Source organism: Zea mays, chromosome 1 (assembly GCF_902167145.1).
Source record: "Zea mays cultivar B73 chromosome 1, Zm-B73-REFERENCE-NAM-5.0, whole genome shotgun sequence".
Taxonomy (NCBI): domain Eukaryota; kingdom Viridiplantae; phylum Streptophyta; class Magnoliopsida; order Poales; family Poaceae; genus Zea; species Zea mays.
The window spans coordinates 59,284,852-59,306,040 of record NC_050096.1 but is presented as its reverse complement, the minus strand read 5'-3'; positions in this window follow the sequence as shown (position 1 = coordinate 59,306,040).

Sequence of the window (21,189 nt, the reverse complement as noted above, 5' to 3'; positions counted from 1 at the left end):
CTTTTCTGCCAGAATGGCTTTCGTGCCGTTTCGACTGCTTTGATAGTAGAACCCTAAAAACGATGAGAGTACACGTAAGCGGCAAGGCCGACCGAGCCGAGGGATTCCTACGCCTCCGGGATACGGATACCTCACTCATCACCTTCCGCGAAAAGTAACTCACGCTCGAACGAGGGACTCTGCTACCAAACAAGTCCAAACACACGAAACAAGAGGAACGAAAACACAGCTTTATAATCCGACGTTAAAATGTTTAGGCCCCAGCGGCCGCAAAAAACATACGCATACTACAGACAAATTGTTCCTGCAGGTTCAGACATCGGCAGAGGGAGCAGCAGCACCCTCGGCATCGTTTCCACCCTCGGCGGAACTTGGCCTAGCCTCGGACGGTGATATGGGTGGAAGGATCTCCACCCCCAAGGGAAGACGCCAGCACCGCGCTCGGGCCCTCATGGCCAGGTTCTCCGCAAGGGTTCCGGCCCGAGCGGACGCCTCGGCTGGCCGCTCCGTAGCCTCAGCCAGCTGTCCCCCGAGGACCTCAGCCCGGCTCACGGCCTCGGCAGCGTGACTCCGGGGTTGGTCCCGCTAGCGGACGACCTGGCCAAGCTCCAGCCGCCGCCGCTGCACCTCCTCGGCCAGGGAAGCCGCATGCTCCTGGGCCGACGAAGCCTCTTTTCGAGCCGACTCCGCCTCTGTCCACGCTGACGCCGCTGCCTCCGGTCCCAGCTCATCACAGAGTGGCTGAAGGTTCTAAAACTGAGCAAGAGAAGCCTTGAGCGGCAAGGCCGACCGAGCCGAGGGACTCCTACGCCTCCGGGATACGGATACCTCACTCGTCACCTTCCGTGCAAGGCAACTCACACTCGGTTAAGCGGTTCAGCTAGCCGACAGGCGAGTCCTAGTGCTCGAAATGAGGGAGAAACACGGTATTACACTCAAATACCCAGATGTTCAGGCCTTGACAGCCACAATGAACAAACACCCATACTCAGGGTACCATTACAAATGGGACTCCGGTTCCACTCCCGCGGGTATGAACAACCTCTACACCAGAGGGCATGTGGGACAACAAACTCCAGGTGGCTCGCCGGCGACCACTGCACCAGCAGCGACAACGACCTCCGCCTCGGGCGGCTAAACAGCAGCAGCGATGACCTTAGGGCAAACGCTGCTGTAAGAAGGCCCTCGTCCACGTCCCCACTCGAGGGGCGAGGACAAGCCATCAAAGCCAAAGAGCCGGAGGTCTGACTGCGGGTGGCGCCGACGGTCTCGTCGGTGGAGAAACCTTCTGTGGCGACCACCACCTCAGCACCGACGACAGCGGCCACCTGCGCGCCAGCGCTATGCCAACGAATGGCGGCCGCCCCAGCCGGCACTAGCAGATCCCCACTCAAGTCCTCGCGGACAGGCAGGCACCGACCTCCGCGTAGAGGCGTCGTGCCGGAGTGAGGACAAGACAATCCAAGAACACGAACACTGCCCGGTGCGCACGGCGCAACAGTCGCCCGTGCGGTGGACGGGCGGCCACGCCCAGATCAAGCAGCAGGAGGCAGCGTCGGAGGCCGCGACAGAGCCAGCTGAGCCAGCGAGCCAGGCACGCTGGAGCTGACGACGCTTGCGGCCGACCGGTCCCACGTTGTCAAAGTTCGCCCCCTTCGCAAGGCCGGTGAGCGCCCTCTCCCCTGAATGCTGAAGGAAGAGACGGCCTGCCAGCCCATGCGGGAGGTAGAACCCTGGCTCAGCTCGCCCTCCGCCACAGCAAGGATGATGAAGATCCTTGAAACTGAGGGCGGGGCTGAGGCCGCAGCCCGGCTTGCTTCTCCCCACCACCGAACTGGTGTTCATCATCCTGGATGACCATTGGTGAGGGAATGCAATTGGGCTGCATGATGAAAATCCTTGAAGCTGAGCGATGGCTGAAGGGCGCCAACCCCCGCGAGGTCACGCTCCTCCAACAGCAGCAAGACGAAGGCAATGCGAGTGCCCCCCATCCGGGGGCTTGGAAGGTGGAAGGGCGCAATGCATGAGGGGAGTGCGGAGGCATGTCCACCGCCCGGGGGATCGACCCCTTTTTAAAGGCGGCTCTCCCCACTCGCATTCCAAGCGTCACGAGCAAAGTCTTCACCAACGTGCTCTGGGTCCTCCCCCTACGACACGGGGGCTGGGTCCCACACGTCATGCAAGCTGACCAGAAATGGAAAAAGCCAAACCACTGCGTGCGAAGCAGGTAACCACCCTGCGGTTATAAGCGTTCCCCCATTCTCACTGAAACCAGCAGGCGAAAGGGTGGACCGCCATGCAGGAGGCGTGCAACCGCACCACGGTTGTGCACCCTTTCGGCTTCATTGCATCTGGTGGGTCAGTGTGAAAGCCTAGGCCCACACGTCATGTAACCGGCGCACCGGTTACTACGTGCAAGAAACTGCACCGCCAGTTGCGCCAATGCCGCGCCTTCTCAACTGCGGAACCAGTGCCGTGACTCGAGGCAGCCCTGCGCATGACCCAACAGTGCCAATCGAGCACAATGATCATGGGTCAGTCAGCCGCGGGAGGAGGCGCGACCGTCAATATGGCCAAAAGTGGACCGGCAGTAATGGCGGCAGCAGACGAGCGGAAGTAGCGGTCAAATCGCCTGTAGGCTCGCGTCCCCTCCTGAAGCGGCAGGGGAGCCCTCTCCCACGGCGTGAAGACGATGCGCCCGTGCTCCATTCCTCGAACGACCCGCGCACGCGGCCGCCCCGCGAATCGCCCGTCCCGTCGCATTAACTCCTCGGCAGGGCAAGCGACACCTTTGGCAGGCGAAGCGGGCGTCGTTTCACCTCCGCCATGATGACCGCGTCAAAAAAGGTGTGCCACACCGTTTAATTCATATCCTTTTCCTCTTCCCCTTTCTCTCTCTTGCTATAGGGACCAGGAAAGGGGATATTTCGAAAGGGTTCCTTCTCCGTGAAGGAAGCGGGCCCCGAGCCCTCCTACTGATCAGGGGTTCGAAGGCTCGCCCCTCGGAAGGGTTCGACAGCCGCCCCAGAGCACTCGGGCTTCAAGCTCATTACTGATCAGGGGTTCGAAGGCTAGCCCCTCGGAAGGGTTCGACAGCTGCCTCAGAGCACTCGGGCTCCGCGCCCACTACTGATCAGGGGTTCGAAGGCTGGCCCCTCGAAAGGGTTCGACAGCCGCCCTAGAGCACGCAGAGTGAGGGATGACTCTAGGTACGTCTGTTACATGGCCGAGGCTCGGGCTACGCTCCCGAGGTACCCTAGGACATTTCCGAGACCAGCAGGAGCGATTTTGTAATGGAATCCCACCAGAGGGAGGCATCGAGCCCTTGGACCCTATCGAACGGGTCCAGGTCCGGCAAATCACCTGCAGGTACTTTTGGAGCGTGCCTCTCGGCCACGAGTCGACCCTTATCGAACGGGGCACGGGCGTCCACTCGGATTACCCGTTAGCAACTCACTGGAGACACCATGTTCGGCGCCCTCCGAGGGCAACATGGCACTTCCCCCCCTTCCTCCTTGCGGAAAGGCGACGAAGGGGCGTATAATAAAAGTCAAGACAGTCCTTGATCGTCCTCTCGCTTCGTGTAGAGGCTCGGGGGCTGCTCTCGCAACCCGGCTACAGCCAAACCGTTGACAGCATCAACAAACCAGCTTAAAAACTTGGAACCTGACCATGCACCCGGGCTACAATCAGGTCGCATGAGGGAACAACCAGGACGACCAAGGCACCACGAAAGACATTAAGACCTCAGAGGAGTGAAACCACTCTTCCGAGGCCTCGGGGGCTACACCAGGTAGGTGCGCTCGCGCGCACCCACCGGAACAAAGTATAACCGAGAAAGGCCGGTCCCCTCGCAAAAAAGTGCGTCAAAGCCTCCAAGAGAGTGCCAACACTCCCTTCGAGGCTCGGGGGCTACTGTCAGGTACCGTAATTAGGGGTACCCCCAACACTCCTAAACACGGCTAGTAACCACCATCAGCACAAGCTGCAGAGACTGATGGGCACGATTCAGGTCAAGGCTTCGTCTACCCAAGGGATGCGATCTCGCCTCACCCGAGCCCAGCCTCGGGCGGGAACTGTAGTCCCGGACGAAGTTACATCTCGCCCGAGGGCCTCCTCAGGTAGTGGGTGCACCCTCAGCACGCCCGAGGCCCAACTCGGGCAGGCTTTGTCGAGAAGCGACCTTGGCCAAATTGCCTCTCCAATCGACCGTATCGCAGGCGCATTCAATGCGAGGATCGCCTGACACCTTATCCTGACACACGTGCCTCAGTCGGCAAGGTCGAAGTGACCACAGTCACTTCGCCCTTTCGCTGACCGATCTGATAGGAAAACAGCGTCGCTCACCCCGCTCCGACTGTTGTGCCAGCCACTCGGGCAAGGCTGACAACAACAAGTTCAGCCTCGGGCGCAACAGGAAGCTCCGCCTCGCCCAACCTTAGGCCTCGGCCTCGGAAGGAGGTCTCTGCCTCGCCCGACCCCAGGGCTCGGCCTCAACCTCGGCCTCGGAAGGTGGTCTCCGCCTCGCCCGACCCCAGGGCTCGGCCTCAACCTCGGCCTCGGGAGGAATCGCGTCCTCACCCGACCCCGGACTCGGCCTCAGGAGAAGTCTCCGCCTCGCCCGACCTTGGGCTCGGACCGACCGCGCCATGGGGGATACATCATTACCCAACCCCTAGCTAGCTCAGGCTACGGGGGAACAAGACCGGCGTCCCATCTGGCTCGCCCCAGTAACAAGTAATGATGGCTCCCCGCGTGCTTCCATGACGATGGTGGTTCTCAGCCCCCTACGGAAGCAAGGAGACGTCAGTAAGATCCCAGCAGCACCGACAGTTGTGCTTCTACAGGGCTCAGGCACTTCTCCGACGGCCACGTTACCGCGTACACATGGCTCTAGCACCTCTCCGACAGCCACGTTGGCATGTACACAAGGCTCAGGCACCTTTCTACCAGACACGTTAGCGCCTAGCTACACCCCCCACTGTACATATGGACCCTCTCCTTGCATCTATAAAAGGGAGGTCCACGGCCTTCATGCGGGAGGGTCGCGCGGGAGAACTAGCTAACAAACAGGCTCACTCTCTCTCGCGCGCGAACGCTTGTAACCCCTACTACGTGCACACCCCCCTGGTGCGAGATAACACGAGCCGCGTTTCCCTCTTGTGTTCCATCTTGCGCCAACCCATCTGGGCTGGGACATGCAGCGACAAATTTACTCGTCGGTCCAGGGACCCCCCGGGGTCGAAACGCCGACAGTCGTGAAATCACTTGAACTGACTTATGAAAGCCTCAACTCGTTGTCACCAAATGCCTCAACCTAATCATCTAAAACAGTAACAAAAAAAGATAAGACACACATAGTAGGTGAAGGGTTAGCCATATAATTACTAATACCTAAGACAAGAACTGTGGGTGGTGCAGTGGGGTTCTCAATCTTGGCTCAAGGCTGGTGGCTGCTCTCTATGGAATTAAGATTGCTCAATATCTCATCCATGGTGAGAGTGTGTAGTCGGGGGACTCGATGATAACTGAGACCTTCACCTTCCAAATCATTCGATCTAAGGTGTGTATCAATCTTAAAGCCCTCTCATGATCATCATATGGAAGTTGGGGCTTGTTGGCCCGCATCTTATTTACGACAAACTGGAGGCGACAAAAAATAAAACCGACATACTCTGAGTTAACTAAACAAAGTTCTCGTACGCATGTCGATGCATCTTAAAGAATTTGGTTTTGACATGAAAAGAACTCTCATGAAATTTCTCGAGGGTTAACTTGATCTTATGAACCGTACCAAGATGGTCAACATGCTTAAACTCAGACAATGAAAAGATAGGATAAATCATCATTTTTTATCGTGCTATTTGCATCATTGAAAGGGAAATGTGCCCTTGGGCCATTTCTAGTATATTTTGGTGATTAAGTGCCCAACACATATTGAGTGAGTAATGATATGCCAAATGATGGATGAAGTGCAAATCGACAAGAAGGTACGGTTCTAGACTTAGTACATTGGTTTTTATGTACTAATATATTTGTCTAAGTGCTAGAATCAGGAAAAGAAAAGGATTGGAAAAGAGTTGGCTGTGTACAGCCAACTGCTGCTCAGTCTGGTGCGCCATGCTAAGTTTTGGCGAACTGGCCACTCTCGGGAATTTGTCGGCGGCGTACGGCTATAATTCACCGAACTGTCCGGTGGTGCACCGAACTGTCCGGTGAGCCAACGGCCGCCAGCGCAACGGTCGGCCGCACAATTCGCGCGCGACGTGTGGCCCCAGCCAACGGTCGGCTGGGGGCATCAGACAGTGTCCGGTGCACCAACGGCTACAATTCTGCAACGGTTGGCTGTGCCATTTTAGGAAGGAGATCCGCACCGGACAATGAACAGTGGATGTCCGGTGGTGCACCGGACTGTCCGGTGCGCCACCCGACAGAAGGCAAGAATTGCCTTCCAAGAATGCCTCCAACGGCTCCTAGCTGCCTTGGGGCTATAAAAGGGACCCCTAGGCGCATGGAGGAGACACCCAAGCATACTTTGAGCATTCTAAGTCTTCCACACTCCATCTCCGCGCACTTGATTGACTTTCTTAGTGATTTGAGCTCTGTTCTAGTGGTGAACTTGTTGCGATTCATTTGAGCTCAAGTCTTGGCTATGTGTGTGCGTATTGTTGTGGATTTGTGTGTATTGCTTCCCTCCCTTACTCTAAGTGCTTTCACTTTGATCTTTGTTGTAAGGACGAGAGACTCCAAGTTGTGGAGATTCCTCGCAAACGGGAAAGAGTAAAAGAAAGAAAAACATCATGGTATTCAAGTCGATCATTGGATCACTTGAGAGGGGTTGAGTACAACCCTCGTCCATTGGTACGCACAACATGGAGTAGGCAAGTGTTATACTTGGCCGAACCACGGGATAAATCACTGTGTCTCTTGTGCTTGTTTTCCTTGTGACTATTGTGTTTCACAAGAGTTCGGTCCTTTAGCCGCTTGATTCCATTGTGCTAACACTTAAACAAGTTTTGTGGCTATAAGTTTTAAGTTTTTTATAGGATCACCTATTCACCCCCCCTCTAGGTGCTCTCAATTGGTTTCAAAGCCGTTCTCTTCACGAAAGGGACTAATCGCCCGAAGAGATGGATCCTAAGGGAAAGGGGATGGTGGTCAACGATAAGGAGAAGGAATCCGTCTTCAACGAGCCAAGAGACGATAAGCCCACTGACTCTGGCTCAAGTCATAAGAAGAAGGATAGGAAGAAGAAGAGGCGCATCAAGAAGATAGTCTACTACAACAGCGACGAGTCTTCCTCTTCCCAAAGAGGCGACGGCGACGAGAAAAAGAAAATGGTTAACTCAAACTTTTCTTTTGACTATTCTCGTATTCCGTCTAACTCCAATACTCATTTACTTTCGATTCCACTTGGGAAACCTCCGCACTTTGATGGAGAAGACTACTCATTTTGGAGTCACAAAATGCGTAGTCAGCTATTCTCTCTCCATCCCAGTATTTGGGAGATCGTTGAAAACGGAATGCTTTTTGATAGTACTGACAATCCCGTTTTCATTAATGAGCAAATCCATAAAAATGCACAAGCTACCACTGTTTTGCTAGCATCCTTGTGCAGGGATGAGTACCACAAGGTGAGCGGCTTGGATAATGCCAAGCAAATTTGGGACACCCTCAAGATCTCTCATGAGGGGAATGACGCCACCATGATCACCAAAATGGAGTTGGTGGAAGGCGAACTAGGAAGGTTCACAATGATCAGGGGGGAGCCAACCCAAACGTACAACAGGCTCAAGACCCTGGTCAACAAGATCAGGAGCTATGGAAGCACGAGATGGACGGACCACGACGTCGTCCGACTTATGCTCAGGTCCTTCACTGTACTTGATCCTCATCTTGTGAATTCTATCCGTGAAAATCCTAGGTACACCAAGATGACGCCCGAGGAAATACTCGAAAAGTTCGTAAGCGGGCGTAAGATGATCAAGGAAGCAAGATACGTTGATGAGGCATTGAATGGTCCAATGCCCATCTACGAGCCTCAAACGGTTGCTCTCAAAGCAACAAGTAGCAGGGAGGCACTACCTAGCAAGGTGGCGCAAGTTGAGGCGGTCGGGCTAAATGAGGATGAAATGGCCCTCATTATCAAGCGCTTCAAGACCGCATTGAAGGGACGCAAGGAGTACTCAACCAAGAACAAGGCAAAGGGAAAGCGTTCCTGCTTCAAGTGGGGTAAGACAAGTCATTTTATTGCTCGATGTCCCGATAATGAAAATGACCAGGGAGACGAAAGACATGGGAAGAGAGAGAACAAGAAGGTTTACAAGAAGGCGAAGGGCGAGGCACACCTTGTGTCGGGTACCGTAATTAGGGGTACCCCCAATACTCCTTAACCTGACTGGAAAACATCTTTAGAACAAACCGTAAAGACTGATAGGCATGGTTCAAGTCAAGGCCCCGACTACTAAGGGACGCGATCTCATCCGAGCCCAGCCTCGGGCAAGAACAGTAGTCGCGGACGGATTCACGCCTCGCCCGAGGGCATCCTCAGGCAGTGGGCACACCCTCGGCTCGCCCGAAGCCAAGCTCGGGGAAACTTTGTCGTGCAGCGACCTCGGCCAAATCGCCTCACCTACCGACCGTATCGCATGCGCATTTAATGCGGGGACCGCCTGACACCTTATCCTGACACGCGCGCCTCAGTCAGCAAGGTCGAAGTGACCGCAGTCACTTCGCCCCCTTTACTGATCGTTCTGACAGGAAACAACACTATTCACCCGGTTCCGACTACTGTGCCAACCACCAGGGTAAAACCAATGGCAGTAAGTCACGACCTCCCCCGAGTTCAGCCTCGGGCGCAACAGGGAGCTCCGCCTCGGCCTCGGGAGAAGGTCTCCGCCTCGCCTGACCCCAGGCCTCAGCCTCGGCCTCGGGAGAAGGTCTCCGCCTTGCCCGACCTCGGGCCTCAGCCTCGGCCTCGGGAGGAGTCACAACCTCGCCCGACCTCAGCCTCGGCCTCAGGAGAAGTCTCCGCCTCGCCCGACCTCGACCTCGGACCGACCGCACCGCAGGGGATACATCATTACCCTACCTCTAGCTAGCTGCCTCAGGCTATGAAGGAACAAGACCGGTGTCCCATCTAAATTACTCCGGCAATAGGTAATGATGGTTCCCTGCATGCGTCCATGACGTCGATTGCTCTCAAACTCCTTACGAAGGCAAAGAAACGTCAACAGGACCCTGGGCCACACCGTCAGCTACGCTTCTACAGGGCTCAAGCACTTCTCCGACGGCCATGTTAGCACATATACATGGCTCAAGCACTTCTCCGCCGGCCACGTTAGCACATAGCTACACCCCCATTGTACAACTGGGCCATCTCCTTGTATCTATAAAAGGGGATGTCCAGGGCCTTCCTAAAGGGGGGCGAGCAGAGGCAGAGAAGGAGGAAAACGCGGAGGAGGCTAACTCAGACAGCTCACCTCAGGGTCGAACCCTCTCCCTCTCTCTCTCACGACGCTTGTAACCCCTACTACGAGCACCCCGGTGCAAGATAATATAAGCCTCATCCTTCCTCTTGTGTTCCATCTTGCATCAACCCATCTGGGTAGGGCCACGTAGCGACAAATTCACTAGTCGGCTGAGGGTCCACGCGGGTCCAAAACACCGACAGTTGGCGCACCAGGTAGGGGGTCTGCTGCGTGTTGACAAATACTTTCCCGTTGAGTTCCAGATGGACAATCTTCAGCAGCCTCTTCAGCCCGGGACGGTGCTCCGCTTCGGGAGTCTCAAGTTCATGTCCCAGACGGTAGCTACGACATGGTACTCCTCCCCTTGCAGCACAACAACAACGACGGTCGACGGCTCGCCCGGCGGCGGCGAACTCAACGACGGCATCTCCCCGCGACAGAAGAGGAACATCCAGGTTTGCCCCGCCACCCTCCTCGCCGGAGGAGAAGAAGACTGGGCAATCGTGGCCAGGCAGGAGGCGGTGCCTCGTCGACTGTCGGACCAAAGCGAGCCGACGACGTCGGTACCCCTGTGGGGGACATGTCGGGTGTTGTCCTCGCACCTGAGACAACGACGGGTGTCGCTTCCTAGCAACATGTCAACCCCGGGCGGACTGATGACGCCGGCACCCTTGCGAGGGACTTGTCGGACATTAGTCTTGCACCTGAGATAATGACGCACTCCGTCCCCGATGCGACTTCACCACCGTCCATCAACCAGGAGGTACCATCTGTTTTCCATCCTGTTCCCTTTAGATTCAGCTTCGATCCACCAAGCGACCCCGCTTCGGTGAGCGCTTTCGCAAGGGCATATCCTGACCTTCTAGGGTACCATATGTGGTCAACCTGGGATCGACTGACGGCCGTCTCAACCTATGGACCCGCCGGTTCCGAGGAAGAGGACGACCCCGACTTCAGTTGGGATTTCTCCGGACTCAGTGATCCCAGTGCCATGCGAGACTTCATGTCTGCATGTGATTACTGCCTCTCCGGTTGCTCTGACGATGGCCACAGCCTTAACGATGAGGGTTACAACCCAAGTCGCGAGTGTTTCCACATCGATCAGGGGGATCACGACGAAGACGACCGCCTCGGCATGCCAGAGAACGACGACGCCCCTGCGCCTGCGTCTCGCGTTGAGATCCCGCGGGAGCTAGCTGTGGTCCAAGTCCCTGCGAGGGGTCAGGACACACAGCTCGAGCAACTCCGCGAGATGCAGGCCAAGCTCGACGAAGAAACGGGGCGACTTGTGCAGCTCCAACAAAACATCGAGCAGGAGTGGACAGGCCGGGCACTCGCCGGAGGAGCGCGTCATCGGGCCCGGGACGTCCAGCGCCGTATCGTTGACGATGCCCAAGGCGGGGCTGCCCCCAGCCTTCAGTGGGGTCGGCTAGAACCTAGCTGCAGTGGTGATGCTACTTTGAACAATGCCGGAACCATCCACCACCGAGGGTCGACGTATCTAGGGTGAACTCAAGGATCTCCTGGAAGATGTCGCAGTCCGACGAGCCGAGAGCTCTGCCTCCCGAAGGCGAGGGTGCCCCTCGGAGCATCGCGCAACGTCCCCCCGACGCATGCGGGAGGCCTCGGTCCACACCGAGCGCACTCGGGACGGGACGCCTGCAGCCCCGGACCGCCTCGACAGCGAACAACACCGCCGCGACCATCGAGCCCGCCTCGAGGAAAGGGTACGCCGAGGCTACCACCTCAGGCACGGAGGACGCTACAACAGTGAGGAGGATCGGAGCCCCTCGCCTGAACCACCAGGTTCGCGAGTCTTCAGCCGGGCCATACAATGAGCGCCGTTCCCGGCCCGGTTCCGGGCCCTGACTACCATCACCAAGTACTTAGGGGAGACAAGGCTGGAGTTGTGGCTTGTGGATTACCGGCTGGCGTGCCAGTTGGGAGGGACAGACGATGACAACCTCATCATCCGCAACCTCCCCCTTTTCCTCTCTGACGCTGCCCTTGCCTGGCTGGAGCATCTGCCTTCTGCACAGATCTCCGACTGGGACGACCTGGTCAAGGCTTTCGCTGGGAATTTCCAAGGTACGTACGTGCGCCTTGGGAACTCGTGGGATCTCCGGATCCGCCTCCAGCAGCCAGGGGAATCCCTGCGGGAGTACATCCAGTGGTTTTCCATGTAGTGCACCGAGTTGCCCAACATCACCGACTCGGACATCATCGGGGCATTCCTCGCCGGCACCACTTGCCGAGACCTGGTGAGTAAACTGGGACGGAAGACTCCCACCAAGGCGAGCGAACTGATGGACATAGCCACCAAGTTTGCCTCTAGTTAGGAGGCGGTCGAAGCCATCTTCCGGAAGGACAAGCAGCCTCAGGGAAGACAGAAGGAAGACGTCCCCGAGGCGTCCGTCCAGCATGGCACGAAGAAGAAGACCAGGAAGAAGGCGCAAGCAAAACGCGACGCCGTTGACGCGGATCTCGTCACTGCTGTCGAGCACAGGAATCCTCGGAGGCCTCCTGAGGGGGCCAGCATGTTCGACAAGATGCTCAAGGAGTCGTGCCCCTATCACAGGGGTCCCGTCAAGCACACCCTTGAAGAGTGCGACATGCTCCGGCGTTACTTCAACAAGTCTAGACCCTCGGCAGAAGGTGGCAAGGACCAAGGCAACAACAAGAAGGGGGGCAACAAGGAAGAGGAGTTCCCGGAAGTCTACAACTGCTTCATGATCTACGGTGGGCAAGTGCCGAATGCCTCGGCTCGACACCGCAAGCAGGAGCGCCGGGAGGTCTGCTCGGTGAAGGTGGCAGCGCCAGTCTACCTAGACTGGTCCGACAAACCCATTACCTTCGACCAAGGCGACCACCCTGACTGTGTGCCGAGCCCAGGAAGGTACCCGCTTGTTGTCGACCCCGTCATCGGCAACGCTAGGCTCACCAAGGTCCTCATGGACAGAGGCAGTAGCCTCAACATCATCTACGCCGAGACCCTAGGGCTCTTGGGGATCGATCTATCCATGATCCGGGCTGGTGCAACACCCTTTCACGGAATTGTCCCCGGCAAGCGCGTCCTGCCCCTTGGACAACTCGATTTGCCCGTCTGCTTCGGAACTCCCTCCAATTTCCAAAAGGAAACCCTCACTTTCAAGGTGGTCGGATTCCGAGGGACCTATCACGCGGTGCTGGGAAGACCGTGCTATGCCAAGTTCATGGCCGTCCCCAACTACACGTACCTCAAGCTCAAGATGCCAGGCCCCAGGGGAACCATCACCGTCGGTTCCACATACCGTCACGCTTACGAGTACGACGTGGAATGTGTGGAGTACGCTGAAGCCCTCGCCGAGTCCGAAGCCCTCATCGCCGACCTGGATTGCCTCTCCAAGGAGGCACCTGATGCAAAGCGCCATGCCGGCAACTTCGAACCGGCCGAGGCAGTTAAGTTTGTCCCTCTCGACCCCAGCAACGACGCCGGAAAGAAAGTCAGGATCGGCTTCGAGCTCGACCCCAAATAGGAAGCAGTGCTCGTCGACTTTCTCCGCGCAAACGCCGAAATTTTTGCGCGGAGTCCCTCGGACATGCCCGACATATCGAGGGATGTCGTCAAGCACTCACTAGACATCCGAGCCGGTGCCCGACCCGTGAAGCAGCACCTGCGCTGTTTTGATGAAGAAAAGCGCAGGGCGATAGGCGAGGAGGTCCACAAGCTAATGGCTGCAGGGTTCATCAAAGAGGTATTCCATCCAGAATGATTAGCTAACCCTGTGCTTGTAAAGAAAAAAGGTGGGAAATGGAGGATGTGCGTAGACTACACTGGGTTAAATAAAGCATGTCCAAAGGTTCCCTACCCTCTGCCTCACATCGATCAAATTGTGGACTCCACTGCTGGGTGCGAAACCCTGTCTTTCCTCGATGCCTATTCAGGCTATCACCAAATCAAGATGAAAGAATCCGACCAGCTCGCGACTTCTTTTATCACACCTTTTGGCATGTATTGTTATACTACTATGCCATTTGGCTTGAGGAATGCAGGTGCAACGTACCAAAGGTGCATGAACCACGTGTTCGGAGAGCACATCGGTAGAACGGTCGAGGCTTACGTCGATGACATCGTTGTCAAGACAAGGAAAGCCTCTGACCTCCTCTCTGACCTTTAAGTAACATTCAGGTGTCTGAGAGCAAAGGGCGTAAAACTCAATCCCGAGAAGTGTGTCTTCAGAGTCCCCGGAGGCATGCTCCTAGGGTTCATCGTCTCCGAACGAGGCATCAAGGCCAACCCGGAGAAAATCGCAGCCATCACCAACATGGGACCTATCAAAGATTTAAAAGGAGTACAAAGGGTCATGGGATGCCTTGCGGCTCTGAGCCGCTTCATCTCACGCCTTGGTGAGAAAGGATTGCCCTTGTACCGCCTCTTAAGGAAGGCCGAGCGCTTCACTTGGACCCCCGAGGCCGAAGAAGCCCTCAGAAACTTAAAGGCACTCCTTACTAATGCGCCCATCTTGGTGCCCCCCACTGCGGGAGAAGCCCTCTTGATTTACGTAGCCGCAACCACTCAGGTGGTCAGCGTCGTGGTCGTAGTCGAGAGATGAGAAGAAGGGCATGCACTGCTCATCCAGAGGCCGGTCTACTTCATCAGCGAGGTGCTATCCGAGACCAAGATCCGCTACCCACAAATCCAGAAGCTACTGTACGCAGTGATTCTGACACGCGAAAGTTGCAACACTACTTCGAGTCTCATCCGGTGACTGTGGTGTCATCCTTCCCCCTGGGAGAGATCATCCAGTGCCGAGAGGCCTCGGGTAGGATAGCAAAATGGGCAGTGGAACTCATGGGCGAAACACTTTCATTCGCACCTCGGAAGGCCATAAAATCCCAAGTCTTGGCAGACTTCCTGGCTGAATGGGTCGACATCCAATTGCCGACAGCTCCAATCCAGGCTGAACTTTGGACCATGTACTTCGATGGGTCGCTTATGAAATCTGGAGCGGGTGCTGGCTTGCTCTTCATTTCACCCCTTGGGAAACATGTGCGCTACGTGATACGCCTCCATTTTCCGGCGTCAAACAACGTGGCCGAGTACGAGGCTTTGGTTAATGGGTTGTGCATCGCCGTCGAGCTAGGGGTTCGGCGCCTCGACGCTCGTGGCGACTCGCAGCTTGTTATTGACCAAGTCATGAAGAACTCCCACTGCTGCAATCGAAAAATGGAGGCCTATTGCGACGAAGTTCGACGCTTGGAAGATAAGTTCTACGGGCTGGAACTCAACCATGTTGCTCGACGGTACAACGAGACTGCGGATGAGCTAGCTAAAATAGCCTTGGGGCGGACGACGGTTCCCCCGAACATCTTCTCTAGGGACATATATCAACCCTCCGTCAAACTCGACGACGCGCCCGAACCCGAGGGGACCAGCCCGAGGTACCCTCGGCCACCGAGGGTGAGGCCCTGTGCGTCGAGGGAGAGCATCACGGGGTTACGCCAAACCTAAACTGGCAGACCCCGTACCTGGAATATCTCCTCCGAGGAGAGCTGCCCCTCGACAAGGCCGAAGCTCGGCGACTGGCTCGGCGCGCCAAGTCATTCGTTTTGCTGGGTGATGAAAAAGAGTTATACCACCGCAACCCCTCAGGCATTCTCCAACGATGCATATCCGTCGCCCAAGGACAAGAGCTGTTACAGGAAATACACTCGGGGGTTTGCGGTCACCATGCAGCACCTCGAGCCCTCATAGGTAACGCTTTCCGACAAGGGTTCTACTGGCCGACCGCGGTGGCCGACGCCACTAGGATTGTGCGCTCCTGCCGAGGGTGTCAGTTCTATGCGAGACAGACGCACCTGCCCGCTCAGGCCCTGCAGACAATACCTATCACTTAGTCGTTTATCGTATGGGGTCTGGACCTCGTCGGTCCCTTGCAGAAGGCACCCGAGGGCTTCACACACCTGTTGGTTGCCATCGACAAATTCTCCAAGTGGATCGAAGTCCGACCCTTAACCAGCATCGGGTCAGAGCAGGCGGTGGTGTTCTTTACAAATATCATCCATCTCTTTGGGGTCCCAAACTCCATCATCACCGACAATGGCATGCAGTTCACTGGGAAGAAGTTCCTGGACTTCTGCGAAGACCACCACATCCGTGTGGACTGGGCCGCCGTAGCTCACCCAATGACAAATGGGCAGGTGGAGCGCGCCAATGGCATGATTTTGCAGGGACTAAAACCGAGGATCTACAACGACCTCAACAAGTTTGGCAAGCGATGGATAAAAGAACTACCCTCGGTGGTTTGGAGTCTGAGGACGACGCCGAGCCGGGCCACGGGTTTCTCGCCATTTTTCCTAGTCTATGGGGCCGAGGCCATCTTACCCACGGACTTGGAATACGGTTCCCCGAGGACAAAGGCATACGACGACCAAAACAACCAGACCAGCTGAGAGGATTCATTAGACCAGCTGGAAGAGGCTCAGGACGTAGCCTTACTACACTCAGCACGGTACCAGCAGTCTCTGCGACGCTACCACGCCTGAAGGGTTCGGCCCCGAGGCTTCCAAGTGGGAGACTTGGTACTTCGGCTGCAACAAGACGCCCGAGGGCGCCACAAGCTTACTCCTCCCTGAGAAGGGTCGTTCATCATCGCCAAGATTTTGAAGCCCGGGACATACAAGCTGGCCAACGATTGAGGCGAAGTCTACAGCAACGCTTGGAACATCCAACACCTACATCGCTTCTATCCTTAAAATGTTTCGAGTCGTTCATGTATCTCGCTTTCTTTACATGCATAAATAAAGTCTAACCATCAAGGGAGGATCGGCCTTGCCACAGCAACAACCGAACCTCCCTCGGAGACTAGAAGGGGGGAACCCCCTCTGCGTCAAAATTTTCCTCGGAAAAGTTTTCTACCAAAACGACTTTCGTGCTTTTCGACTATATCAATAACGGAATCCAAAAACGACGAGAGGAACACTTAAACGGCAAGGCCGACCGAGCCGAGGGACTCCTACGCCTCTGGGATACAGATACTCACTCATCACCTTCTGCGAAAAGTAACTCGCGCTCAGATAAGCGATTCTGCTACCGAACAAGTCCTAACGCACGAAACAAGAGGAAAGAAAACACAGCTTTATAATCCGACAATAAAAATGTTTCGGCCTCAGCGGCCGCAAAAAACATATGCATACTTAAAACAAACTGTTCCTGCAGGCTCAGACATCGGCAGGGGGAGGAGCAGCACCCTCGGCGTCGTTTCCACCCTCGGCGGAATCTGGCCCGGCCTCGGACGGCGACACGGGCGGAAGGATCTCCACCTCAAAGGAGGAAGCCAGCGTCGTGCTTGGGCCCTCGACAGCCGCGTCAAGCCTCTGGACCTCGGCTAAGGCGACCTCCTCTTCGTCGGGTAAGCAGTACCCCTCGCTGACCCGCTCCAGATCCATGTCATAGTGGGAAGCGAGCACGGCGAAGGCCCGCCTAACGTCGTGGTGCAGCGCCCCGCGGAGTCTGCTACGCACATGGCCGCCCAAGGCCCGCAGGTGACTCCAGGGGGGCTACCCGAGGGGACGTCGTCGAGGCCAAAGGCCCGGCAGAAGACCGAGATAGCCTCGGACATGGGCATGCGCTTGGCCTCCTTCCACTCAGCCGCCTGGGCAAGCACCTTGCAGTTCTTGACGGACTCGTTAAGAGCCGTCTCGAACCCTGCAGACAGCCAGACAATGTTCTTCAGACACGAGGAGAAGAATGAAGACAAAGTCACTAAGCGGGCAAAACATACCTTCGGCCCGGGCACGCTGCTGCGAGGCCACGGCTTGGGCGGACTCGGCAGACCCGACGGCCATGGCCAGGCCCTCCGCAAGGGTCCCGGCCTGAGCGGACACCTCGGCTAGCCGCTCCATAGCCTCAGCCAGCTGACCCCTAAGGGCCTCAACCCGGCTCATGGCCTCGGCAGTTTGGCTCCGAGATTGGTCCCGCTCCCCGATGACCTAGCCAAGCTCCAGCTGTCGCTGCTGCATATCCTCGGCCTGGGAAGCCACCTGCTCCCGGCCCGACGAAGCCTCCGCTCGTGCTGACGCTGCCTCTGCCCGCGCCGCCGCTGCCTCCGACTTCAGCTCATCACAGAGCAGCCGAAGGTCCGCCACCTCAGCGCTCCGTTAGGCAAGGCGCTCATTAGCCTCGGTAAGCGCGGCCCACTGGGACCACAGCGAATCCCAGATGTCGCTCTCGTGGCGGATGAACAGCGACTTGGCGGTGCTCACGTCCGCAAGTTCCTGAGGAAGGAAAACAAGATATTACAAAGAATGCCCTGGTCACGCAAGGTGTACGTCTAGTTCCTTACTTGGAAGACCCTGGGAACGTCCCTGGAAAGGATCTCCATGGTCGACCGAAGCGACCTCATCGCCACCTCGGTATACTCACGGAAATTATCCCGAGACTTTTCCTCCAGCTCATCGTTGAGGGAGAAGAGGGGCTCCGAGGTGTCGCGGCTCCAGAACAGGAGCGGCTGCCCACACCACTTGTCGGGGTCCATAATTAGGGGTACCCTCAAGACGCCTAATTCTCAGCTGGTAACCCCCATCAGCATAAAGCTGCAAAGGCCTGATGGGTGCGATTAAGTCAGGGATCAGTCCACACGAGTGACTCGATCACGCTTCACCCGAGCCTAGCCTCGGCCAAGGGCAGCCGACCTCGAGAGACTTCCGTCTCGCCCGAGGCCCCCTTTTTATGGCGGACACATCACCGGCTCGCCCGAGGCCTTGGCTTCGCTCAGAAGCAACCTTGACTAAATCGCCGCATCAACTGACCAAATTGCAGGGGCATTTAACGCAAAGGTGGCCTGACACCTTTATCCTGACACGCGCCCCCGGCAGAGCCGAAGTGACCGCCGTCACTCCACCGCTCCACTGGCCAGTCTGACAGAAGGACAGCGCCGCCTGCGCCACTCCGACTGCAGTGCCACTCGACAGAGTGAGTCTGACAGGCAGTCAGGCCTTGCCAAAGGCGCCACGGCGAACTCCGCCCCGCCCGACCCCAGGGCTCGGACTCGGGCTAAGACCCGGAAGACGGCGAACTCCGCTCCGCCCGACCCCAGGGCTCGGACTCGGGCTAAGACCCGGAAGACGGCGAACTCCGCTCCGCCCGACCCCAGGGCTCGGACTCGGGCTAAGACCCGGAAGACGGCGAACTCCGCTCCGCCCGACCCCAGGGCTCGGACTCGGGCTAAGACCCGGAAGACGGTGAACTCCGCTCCGCCCGACCCCAGGGCTCGGACTCGGGCTAAGACCCGGAAGACGGCGAACTCCGCTCCGCCCGACCCCAGGGCTCGGACTCGGGCTAAGACCCGGAAGACGACGAAACTCCGCCTCGCCCGACCCCAGGGCTCGGACTCCGCCCTGGCCTCGGTCGAACGACTTCCGCCTCGCCCGACCCCATGGCTCGGGCTCGGCCACGGCAACGGAAGGCAGACTCAACCTCGGCTTCGGAGGAACCCCCACGTCGCCCTGCCTAGGGCACAGACCGCCACGTCAACAGGAAGCGCCATCATCATCCTACCCCGAATCGACTCGGGTCACGGAGAACAAGACCGGCGTCCCATCCGGCCAGCTCCGCCGGAGGGGCAATGATGGCGCTCCACAAGCTCTATGACGACGGCGGCCCCCAGCTCTCTTACGGAAGCAGGACGACGTCAGCAGGGACTCGACCGCTCCAACAGCTGTCCCTCCGCCAGGCTCCGCCGCACCTCCGACAGCCACGACATCACGCCAGCAGGGTGCCCAGATCTCTCCGGCTGCCACATTGGCATGTACCTAGGGCGCTAGCTCTCCCTCCGCTAGACACGTAGCACTCTGCTACACCCCCCATTGTACACCTGGATCCTCTCCTTACGACTATAAAAGGGAGGACCAGGGCCTTCTTAGAGAAGGTTGGCCGCGCGGGACCGAGGACGGGACAGGCGCTCTCTTGGGGCCGCTCGCTTCCCTCACCCGCGTGGACGCTTGTAACCCCCCTACTGCAAGCGCACCTGACCTGGACGCGGGACGAACACGAAGGCCGCGGGACTTCCACCTCTCTCACGCTCGACTCCGGCCACCTCGCCTCTCCCCCCTTCGCGCTCGCCCACGTGCTCGACCCATCTGGGCTGGGGCACGCAGCACACTCACTCGTCGGCTTAGGGACCCCCCTGTCTCGAAACGCCGACAGTTGGCGCGCCAGGTAGGGGCCTGCTGCGTGCTGACGAACAGCTCCCCGTCAAGCTCCAGATGGGCAGTCTCCAGCAACCTCTCCGGCCCGGGACGGTGCTTCGTTTCAGGACTCTTGAGTTCATGTCCTTCGACGGCAGCTACGACATGATACTTCTTCCACCGCCGCGCGACTACGGCAATGGCGGCCGACAACCCGCCCGCCGGCGGCGGAATCGACGACGTCTTCCCCGCGTGGTGGAAGGGCAACATTCGGGCTCGCTCCGTTCTCTCCCCCGCCAACGGAGGAGGAGGCGGGGCCGTCAAGGCCAGGTGGGAGGCCGCGCTTCGTCGGCCGTCGAGCGAATCGACGCCCCCGACGCCCCGACGGAAGGCACGCCGGACGTCGACCTCGCGTTCAAGACGGAGGCAAGCGCCGTCCCCCGCGGCACGCTGACCCCGAGCAAGAAGACGACGCCGGCGCGCTCGCGGAAAGCCTGCAGGACGTCGCCCTCGAACCAGAGATGACGGTGCAACCAGTCCCCGATGTGACTACGTCGCTCCTCGTCGACCAAAAGGTACCGACTAACTCCCATCTTGCGTCATTTCGACTCGGCCTCAACCCGCCAAACGACCTCGTTTTGGCGGGCGCTCTCATTGAGGCGAGTGCAACCCCACTGAGGTTCCGTATGCGGTCGCCTTGGGACCGACTAACGGACGTCTCGACCTACGGGCCCTCTGGGTCCGAGGAAGATGACGATCCCAGCATCGCTTGGGATTTCTCCGGACTTGGCAACCCCAGTGCCGTGCGGGACTTCATGACCGCATGTGACTACTGCCTATCCGACTGTTCCGATGGAAGCCGCAGCCTTGGCGACGAGAGCTGCGGCCCAAGCCGCGAATGTTTCCACATCGAGCTAGGGAATCCCTCCGAAGGCAACCATCTTGGCATGCCGGAGGACGGTGATCTCCCTAGGCCAGTGCCTCGCGCCGACATCCCACGGGAGCTAGCTGTGGTCCCCGCTCCGGCGGGGGGTTACGACCCACAACTCGAGCAAGTCCGCGAGGCGCAGGCCAGGCTCAACGAGGGAACAGGAGCGCTTGAGCCGATCCGTCGGGACGTCGGACAGGCATGGGTGGGCCAACCCCTGGCCGGAGAAATACGTCACCTGCCCCAAGGTCTCCAGCACCGCGTCGCCAACGATGTTGGGATCAGGCCGCCGCCCACATCCAGCGGGGTTGGTCAGAACCTGGCAACCGCAGCAATGCTCATCCGCGCGATGCCGGAGCCGTCAACCACCGAGGGTCGGCGAATCCAGGGAGAACTCAAGAATCTCCTGGAAGGCGCTGCGGCCCGGCGGGCCGAGAGCACTGCCTCCCGAAGGCAAGGTTATCCCTCGGAACCTCATGCCGCGACTTCCCGATTCATGCGGGAAGCCTCGGTCTACACCGGGCGCACGCGCAACACCGCGCCTGCGGCCCCGGGCCACCTCGGCAACGAGCACCATCGACGCGACCGTCGGGCTCACCTCGACGAAAGGGTGCGCCGAGGCTA